At 50.4% G+C, this 8,721-nt stretch overlaps 1 long non-coding RNA gene across 1 annotated transcript; it reads right to left on the reverse strand.

The window, feature by feature from the left end:
• Positions 1 to 6,162: 6,162 nt before the first annotated feature.
• Positions 6,163 to 7,525, reverse strand: LOC139805554 (uncharacterized). Its single transcript, XR_011729863.1, has 2 exons — positions 6,760 to 7,525; positions 6,163 to 6,285 (listed from the first exon to the last, which is right to left on the reverse strand). It is a non-coding gene; the product is annotated as an uncharacterized lncRNA (long non-coding RNA).
• Between the last annotated feature and the right edge of the window lie 1,196 nt (positions 7,526 to 8,721).

Genomic DNA, 8,721 nt, shown 5'->3' on the forward strand with positions numbered 1-8,721 from the left:
GAGATGCCCACAGTAACCCCCTTGGCACCCCCCTTCGAAGGGGAGGAGCCCGGGAGGGCGCCGAGTGTAGCTCCGTCGGCGCCGCACCCCGAGGGGGGGGAGCCCGGGACAGCGCCGAGCGCAACTCCGTCGGCACCACCCCTGGAGGAAGTCGAAACACCGGAAAATGATGGGGCGGAAACCGTGGCTGGCGGCACCCCCGGCTGCCGCGGAGAGCTACCCCCGATGCCGCCCCCGGCCCCACGGAAGGCTGCGAAGATAAAAGCAGCCCCTAAACTAAAGTGGCTGTACGAGGGAATCCTTAGCCCCAAGCTCTTTATGTTTCTACTCCTGCTCCTTGTCTCTGGTCCTCCTGCCATACACTGCTGGGAAAAGCCCAGCTCCATCATCCTGTTGATCACCTCCAGGAGCCTGCAGGCTTCGCAGATGATGCCTTTAACCCTCAGCTTCTGCGGCTTCGTCGTCTTCACCAACCTCTCCCTGCAGACCAGTACCACCGGCTCTGAACAACGAGGCACCACGCAGCTAAGATCTTCGCGTATTTGTCATCTTTTCCCCCATAAAAAAAAAAAAAAAAAAAAAAAAGGGGGGGAAATGTAGGCAGCAAGTGCCCGGACAGTGCCCCCCCCCGCCTGTGCCCAGCTGGGGCTAGCCCAGGGGCGCATGCCCGGGTTCGGTAGGTGTGGTTTCCGGGCAGAATTCCAGAGCCGGACGGATCAAAGTTAGCTCCTGATATTATCAGAGCCAGCACTGGCTCGACTGACTCCCACGGCGAGACTCATCCCACGCAACATAAACATAGTCCCGAGCTATGCTAGATAAGCACAGGACTTCCTGAATATGCAGCCACCTGATTGTGAGATTGTCTTGAAGGGATTAGTGGCATAGAATGGGGTATGATTTCTTTCTCTGTGTAAGTCACCATTGTGAGATTGTGAGATAAGAGAAAGGTATATAACTGCATGTAAGGATACAAATAAACGGATTTAGTTTGCATCAAACTGTTGCCCCGTCCTTGCTGCGGCAGAGGGTCACAGTGCCATCAGGGATCCAAAGTCCTTCTGGCAAGCAGTGATGGTGCCTCAGTGTCCAGAACTTGTGACAACACTGTTTGCTGCCTTTATAATCCCCCTGTGGGGTGGGACAAAAGGCACTTTCAGCCCCTTTGTGGATGAAGCCACGCTGGGGAAGCCCTTGAGCAACCTCATCTGGTTCATCCTCCCTTGAGCAGGGCACTCAGACAAGGAGATGCTCAGAGGTCTCTTCAAGCCTGAGGTATTCTGTGATTCTGAATGATCTGGAGGGTCATTGGAATGACCTGCAGGAAACATATCTCCCATGTTCAAAAAGGGAAAGAAGGAAGATCCAGGGAACTGCAGGCTGATAATTTACACATCTGTGCTTGGTAAGGTCATGGAGCAGATCCTCCTTGAGGCACTGCTGGAGCAGAAGAGTAATGAAGAGGTGATTAGGTATAATCAATACAGCTTCCCCAGGGGAAACCGTGCCTGTCAAAACTTGTGGCCCTTCCATGGGAATATCACAGCATCAATAGACAAGGGAAGAGACACCAAGATCAGCTACCTGGACCTGAGCAAAGCCAGATCCTGGTCTCCAACCTGGTAAAAGATGGGTTTGATGGATGGACCACTCAGTAGATAAAGAACTGCCTTGCTGGCTGCACCCAAAGTGTGGCCACAAGGATGATCAGAGGGCTGGAGCACCTCTCCTATGAAGACAGATGGAGAGACTTGGGGTTATTCAATCAGGAGAGGAGAAGGGTCCGAGCAGACCTTAGCCTTCCAGTACCTGAACAGGGCTACAAGAAGACTGGTGAGGGACTTTAGGATGTCAGGTAGTGATAGGATGGGTGGGAATGGATTCAGATTAGAGGAGAGTAGATTTAGATCAGATATTAGGAAGAAGTTCTCCGCCATGAGGGTAGTGAGAGCCTGGTGCAGGTTGCCCAGAGAGGTGGTGGAAGCCCCATCCCTGGAAGTTTTTAAGGCCAGACTGGATGGGGCTCTGAGCAACCTGATCTAGTGGGAGGTGTCCCTGCCCATGGCAGGGGAGTTGGATAGATAAAACTGGGCTTACTAGAGAGGAGCCTGGAAGCGGCACGTCAGTACCCACTGCTCAGCTTGGGGAGGGGGGCTTTAAACTGAAGGACCTGCAGGGAGGGATCCAAGATGGAAATGATCACCCCACCATCACCACTGCAACTGATCGGGCATGAAACCAGGCCAGCCAGAGGAGTGTAAAATGTTCCTTGGCTGTATCCTTAAATAGGAACCAAATCAGCCTCCTGAACTGTATGGATACAAACACAAGCAGCCTGGGAAATCAAGAGGAAGAACTGGAGCTCCATGCCCAGTCAGGTAGTTATGGTATCATAGGAACAACAACTGAAACATGGTGGGAAGGGTCACAGGACTGGAGGATGATGACAGAAGGCTATGAGCTGTTCCGTAAAGACACAGAAAAGAGAAAAGCCTCAGAATCAGCTCCTCAAACACCCAGAGCTTTTGCCAGCTGTGCTACTCGAGCATTTCAAGCACACCCAATCCAAACACAGCTCTCACAGGAGCCACAGTGCCTCTGCCATCAACATCTTCAAGCAGGGGAGAGGAACCCCTCTGAGAGCTGCAGGGCAGAGGAGACGGGCAGCTGGGAGCAGTCCCCGAGGGGAGAGCAGTGCTGGAGCAGAGACACCTTCCCCTCTGGGGAAAGGAGAGAGGAGAAGGGAGAGAGACTGAGGGGCTGGAAACTCAACTGCACAGCTGGCATGGAACAGCCCTGCTGGAAAGGAAAAGAAGGAAAAAAGAAGGAAACCTAAACACGGAGGGACAAAAGCCATCTCACCTTCCTGACCCTTGCCCCAGCCATGCTCACCTTGCTCAAACGTGGCTTTTTTCTAAAATTTAAAGTATTTCAGTTAGTAACTGATGTCACCCTGGTACAGAGTGCTCCTCCATGGGCTGCAGATCCACATCTGCCCCTCTGTGCTCCTCCATGGGCTGCAGGGGACAGCTGCCCTCTCCCCACAGCCTGCAGGGGAACTTCTGGTCTGGCCCTTCCTTCAGGCACTGACCTTGGAGTCTTGTGGAGGGCTGGCAGCAGGCTTCAACCTCCTTCTCCATGGACATCTTGGGCATTTTCTGCCACAGACATTCCATGGTCACCCAGGGCAGCTGCTGACTCCTGAGGGAGGTGCTCTCCCAGATATGGGCATCCCAGGTCTCCGCACCCCTTATATACTCCCAGGGTCACCATGGAGACCCCCATGACCATGTCCAGGCACCAGGCCCTACATCACAAAGCCCTGTTGGTGGCTGTGGAGACTCCCAGGCCTGGAACTGGCTGGGACTGTGTCACAGAACAATGGAATCATGGAATGGTTTTGGCTTGGAAGGGTTAAAGATCATCTAGTTCCAATCCAACCCATTCCATGATTCCATGATCCCACTCAACTGAAGCCAACCCTGCCCCTGCCCCCATGGAACTCACTTCTTAATCCCATCCACAGCATCAGCCTCAGTCAGAGCTGGTGGACAGACAGATGAGTATCAGACAGCTGTGTACCCGGGTGGTCAAGAAGGCCACCAACATCCTGGCTTGTATCAGGAATAGCATGGCAAGCAGGAATAGGGAAATGATTGTGCCCATGCATAAAGACAGGAAACAGTGTTGTCACAAGTTCTGGACACTGAGGCACCATCACTGCTTGCCAGGAGGACTTTGGATCCCTGATGGCACTGTGACCCTCATCATCTCGTGAACTTCCCACCCACCCCATCACCCACCTCTTCAATCCAGACGTCACCAGTCTGGCTACAACAGGACAATGGTAGAGCATGGCAAAGGGCTTGCTAAAGGCCAGGTGCACCCCATGCCTTTCTGTCCCCTGCCCACTCTGCTTCAGCAATCCCCTCTTTGTCCTTCACCTGCCTGGAACATTTCTCATTTCCATGGTTTTCCTTTTCTCCCAGTCCCAGGGTCAACAAGTATCTGTGTGTGCTGAGGGGGAGAGGCTGTGGTGTCTGCAGCAGGAGCAGCAGCAGCATTGGCTTTCTCAACAGCAGCAGTGTCTGTGGGCAGCAGCTGCAACGAAAGCAAAAGTACAAGGCTGAAAATTACCTTTATCCTGCCCCAAACCAGGACACACCTGGTTTGGGTTTTAGCCGTACCTTACACTAAGCAGAGGTCTGCAGAAATAAAATGATATCCTCTTAACTTCAGAATGACAGTGTGGTATGGTGTGACATAAAGAGATATTCCATAGATACAGGAAACACAAACTAGCAAATAGACTGGAAAACCTGCTGATGAGGTCCTTTGTTCCAGCTGCTGACCACCAAGGGATGGATGCTCTCTGCTTGGCTGTGGGACCCACTGGATTTCTCTGCAGGGACCAAATGCTTCCACCAAAAGTATTCAGGAGTGAATTCTTTTCTCCATAAGAGACCTTAATGGCAAAGCTCTCTGTGCCTTAGAGCTTACTGCCTGTTTCTTGAAGAGCTGCTCTCTCTGGGGATATCCAAATTCCTCTTTCTGTCTGACAAATAGGAAAGTCCTGTCCCCCTCTGCAGGATGTGTCTGTCGGGTGCTGGTCAGGCTGCAGAAGTCATTCTGGGCAGAGGCAGCACAAGTTTTGACTGGATCCCCAAAGGGAGATGGTAAGATGAGTGTTTGCTGCTGTGAGTTGTGTCTGAAGGAAAGGGAGCAGATCAGAGGGCTCGGTGTGGAGCCACGTGTGACAGCTCTAGAGCAGAGCTGCCATGAAGCCTCTTTTAGAATGAGGCTCTGAAACTTGAGTGGCATCAGGAAGCACTGGGAAGAAATACACTGTCCATGTGCTTTCCTTAGGAAAATGAACCCTCTGGCCCACAGCATGGAACTGGAGCTGAGCTCTGGCACTCCAAACTGAGCCATGCCAGACACACAGCAAAGGACATGAGCACAGTGCTCGTGCCCAAGTGATTTCTGGAGCAGTCTTTCTACTTCCAAGGCCCTTTCTGCACTCTTGAAAAGCAGGCTATGTTTTTTGCTTCAGAAATATGGGGTCTTTTTCTATTCCATTTCATAAAGCAGGTGTGCAGAAAATGGAAAAGGGTAAAGAGGAGCACGCTTGGTAGCAGGAAGAAATAAGGGTGAGAGACTGATGAAAATTTTAAAACCAAAATCCAAATCAATTTATTTGCAAAAATTACAAAAAAGGAGAGGGTGGGGACAGCAAGGGAGGGAAGAACAGGAAAGGGGAGGGGGAAAGGGGAGGGGAAAAGGGAGGGGAAAAGGGAGGGGAAAAGGGAGGGGAAAAGGGAGGGGAAAAGGGAGGGGAAAGGAGAAGGTGGAAAGGGTGAATGGGAGAGGGTGAATGGAGGGGGGGGGAATGGGAGGGGAAGGGCAAAGAGGAAAGAGGAAGGGAAAAGGGGAAGGAGAAAGTGGATGAGGAAAGGGGATGGAGAAAGGGGATGGAGAAAGGGGATGGAGAAAGGGGATGGAGAAAGGGCATGGAGAAAGGGCATGGAGAAAGGGCATGGAGAAAGGGCATGGAGAAAGGGCATGGAGAAAGAGAAAGGTGGAAAGAGAAAGAGGGAAAGGCAGAAAAAGGGGAAAAGGGGGGGAAGGGGGGGGAAGGGGGGGGGAAGGGGGGGGGGAAGGGGGGGGGGAAGGGGGGGGAAGGGGGGGGAAGGGGGGGGAGGAGGGGGGAGGAGGGGGGAGGAGGGGGGAGGAGGGGGGAGGAGGGGGGAGGGGGGTGGAGGGGGGTGGAGGGGGGTGGAGGGGGGTGGAGGGGGGGAAGGGGGGGGAAAAGGGGGGGGAAAAGGGGGGGAGGAAAAGGGGGGAGAAAAAAGGGAGGAAAGGGGGGGGAAAGGGGGGGGAAAGGGGGGGGAAAGGGGGGGGAAAGGAGGGGGGAAGGAGGGGGGAAGGGGGAGAGGGGGAGAGGGGGAGAGGGGGAGAAGGAAGAGGACTACACAGGAGAGGAGTGGAGAGGAGAGGGGGAAGGAAGGGGAAGAAAGGGGAAGAAAGGGGTGAGGGAGGGGTAAAAAGGAGAGGGAAAGAGGAAGGGGGAAGGGAGGGAAGGTAATGAGAGAGGAGGGAAAAGGGAAGGGGGAGAGGGAGAGGACTACGCATCAAAAAACCACCAGGGAAGGGCAACAGGGCTGTCATCCATCCAACAGACTAAGAACATTTATTCAGACTGACAGAAACATATTTTCATGTCTTCTGATCCATCACAAGATATGGAATAAGCTCCCAAAGATGTAGTTTAAAGTTCATCACTCTCTGGGGAGAAAAGAGACAAGATTCCTGGTGTTACTTTTACAGGAGAGAGGGGCAAAGAGGTCACTGTCAGAACATTACGGCTACAAAGCCAGAGCTGAACACTCTCTGTGATTAAAAGCAGACAGCAACAGAAGGAAATTGGCTCAGGGGCTTCCTGCTTTGAAACAGCACCAGTCACTCCAAAGCTGTGACTCTGGAGTAATCATCACAAAATAGGTGCAATTCCTCCTGGGACATCAGGCCTCACATCACAGAACATGTTTGATGCCATGGATGACAAACATTCCTTTCTGCTTGGTTTGTTTTTTTTTTCAGGCAGCTGCTTAAAGCTCTACAAAGCATTTTGTAAGCAGAAAGATTCCACATTCAAGTAAGTGTAAAGCTAGCAGGAAAAAACCCTGTGCTTAGCACAGGAACTAAACAGCTTTCAAGATGTTGTTTTCAAGAGGTAGGAGCAGTCATCTTTTTACTTACTCTAACATGACACATTACCATGTCCACCTTCTTCAGAGACAAATTCATCCAGTTCCCGCCTGTACTAGAATTATTCAGAAAACACACCATTAACATTGTGCAATATTAAACTTCTAAAATATTCTTCCAATCCACACAAAACCAGGCAAAAACTCCAGGGGCCAAAGAAGTGAGGCCATAAACCAGCAGAGTGGAGGGAAGGGCCCCCTCTGCAGGACTAAAGGGAGAGCAGTGACCAAATTCACAGCTCCTCCAGGAGAACCCCTCTACAAACCCAAATGCCTCCTACACACAGGGGATCTCCCACACTGAGGTATATAGTGAGGCCCCTTCAGAGTCATACATACTAGATAAGAAAATTTAACTTTAAGCTTAGCTGCGAACATCCTATGGCATGATCTTCTTTGTCACAGTTTCTATCGTCAAAGAAAGCAGTTACACAGTTCATGATCCAGAGTTCAGTATTTTCTTTGATCTCTGAGCACTCTTAGAAAACAGTACAGCCCTCAAAAACCAAACTCATCACCCCTACCACACGTAGCTGTGTACTGTTTGGAGGAGGAAGAGCTGTTTTGGTGTATTACACCATGAGGTCTGGAACTACGAATGAGTTGTAACTTTAGACTAAAAAGCACAATCTTGCTTAAAGATGCTCTTTAGCAGTAGCTGAGGACAGGATTTCAAAATGTTTGCATTGGCTGCATTAACAGGAGCAAATCTCTGTTTCCCAGTGATTCTGCTCCTATGGGTGAACTTGGGAAGCTTCCTATTTACTGTACTCAGACTTCTGCTCAAAGCCAGACTGGTGCCAGGTGAAACAGGTGAGTTGAATGGTGAAACGGACTGACAGCCAGACCTCCACTGATGGGAAGTGGAGCAAGGAGCAGAGAGTTACCAACATTTGGGACTGCTCAGCACAAGAGCTTCAAAGCAATCTGTGAATGGAGTTTGTTCTGGAATTCTGGGACAAATTCACGTACCTTGGATTTAGCCTCTCCCAGTTCCTTTTCCAAGCCCAGGTTGGCTTCCTCCAGGTTCCTGCAGCGCTTCGTAGCAACTTCCAGCGAAGCTTCTGCCACAGACAGCTTTTTAAGAGCTTCACCAAGCTCCTGCTGCAGCTCTCTGACATTGCCCTGATGAAATGGTTAGATGAGCACAAAAAAGGTTATAAGAACATGAACTATGCCTTTACTTTAACTTATATGATTATACACTTAGACCTGTCTTGGACTCAATCCCAAAGGGAGGAAAATTTTGCCTGCCACCAGCAGTCAACAGCTGAGCACCTCTAAATTATCACCAGCTGCTTGTGAGGATTTCTGTTTTCTAATATCTAAGAAAGGCTCAAGTATTACTCCTCTTGAACACTACACCAGCATACCCCGAATCATGTATTTTTTTAACAAAACTCAAAGCAATCTCTTGTGATGCAAGAGCCACAGTTTGACTGCAGATATTACTCTGGCGACTAAAGGCAGGACTTTGTATTAGATGGTTCTTGGGTCTGTTTCTCCATTCTACAGACAGAATTAAATGAATACTTGTATCTGAAAGCTCTTCTGACAAACACCTGAAGCTTATACTGAAACACATCTCTGTCTGTTTCCTTACCAAGTTCATTTCAGAGTAACAACTGCCTCCCTGCTGACACATTTGCCTTCACAAATCTGGACAGTCCCTCCTTTCCTCCAGCCACCCACCCAACTACCATCTCCCAAAGGAACCTGGTGTTTTGGCACTAGGAATACAAAGTGATTCACAGGGGAAAACCATTGACAGCACTCCTGGAGTTCTTCCCCCTCTTCCCTCTTAAAGAAACTGAAAAATGAAGAATAATGTGGTTATCTGAAACATGCAGGTATTCACCTAACTCAAACGCTCCGGGGTTGAGAGGAAGAAAGAAATGTCAGTTTAACTGAAATTCTAACCAGTCTCCTGAACAGTTAATTAGCCTTAACACAG

Source organism: Heliangelus exortis, chromosome 20, assembly GCF_036169615.1.
Source record: "Heliangelus exortis chromosome 20, bHelExo1.hap1, whole genome shotgun sequence".
NCBI classification, from domain to species: Eukaryota; Metazoa; Chordata; class Aves; order Apodiformes; family Trochilidae; genus Heliangelus; species Heliangelus exortis.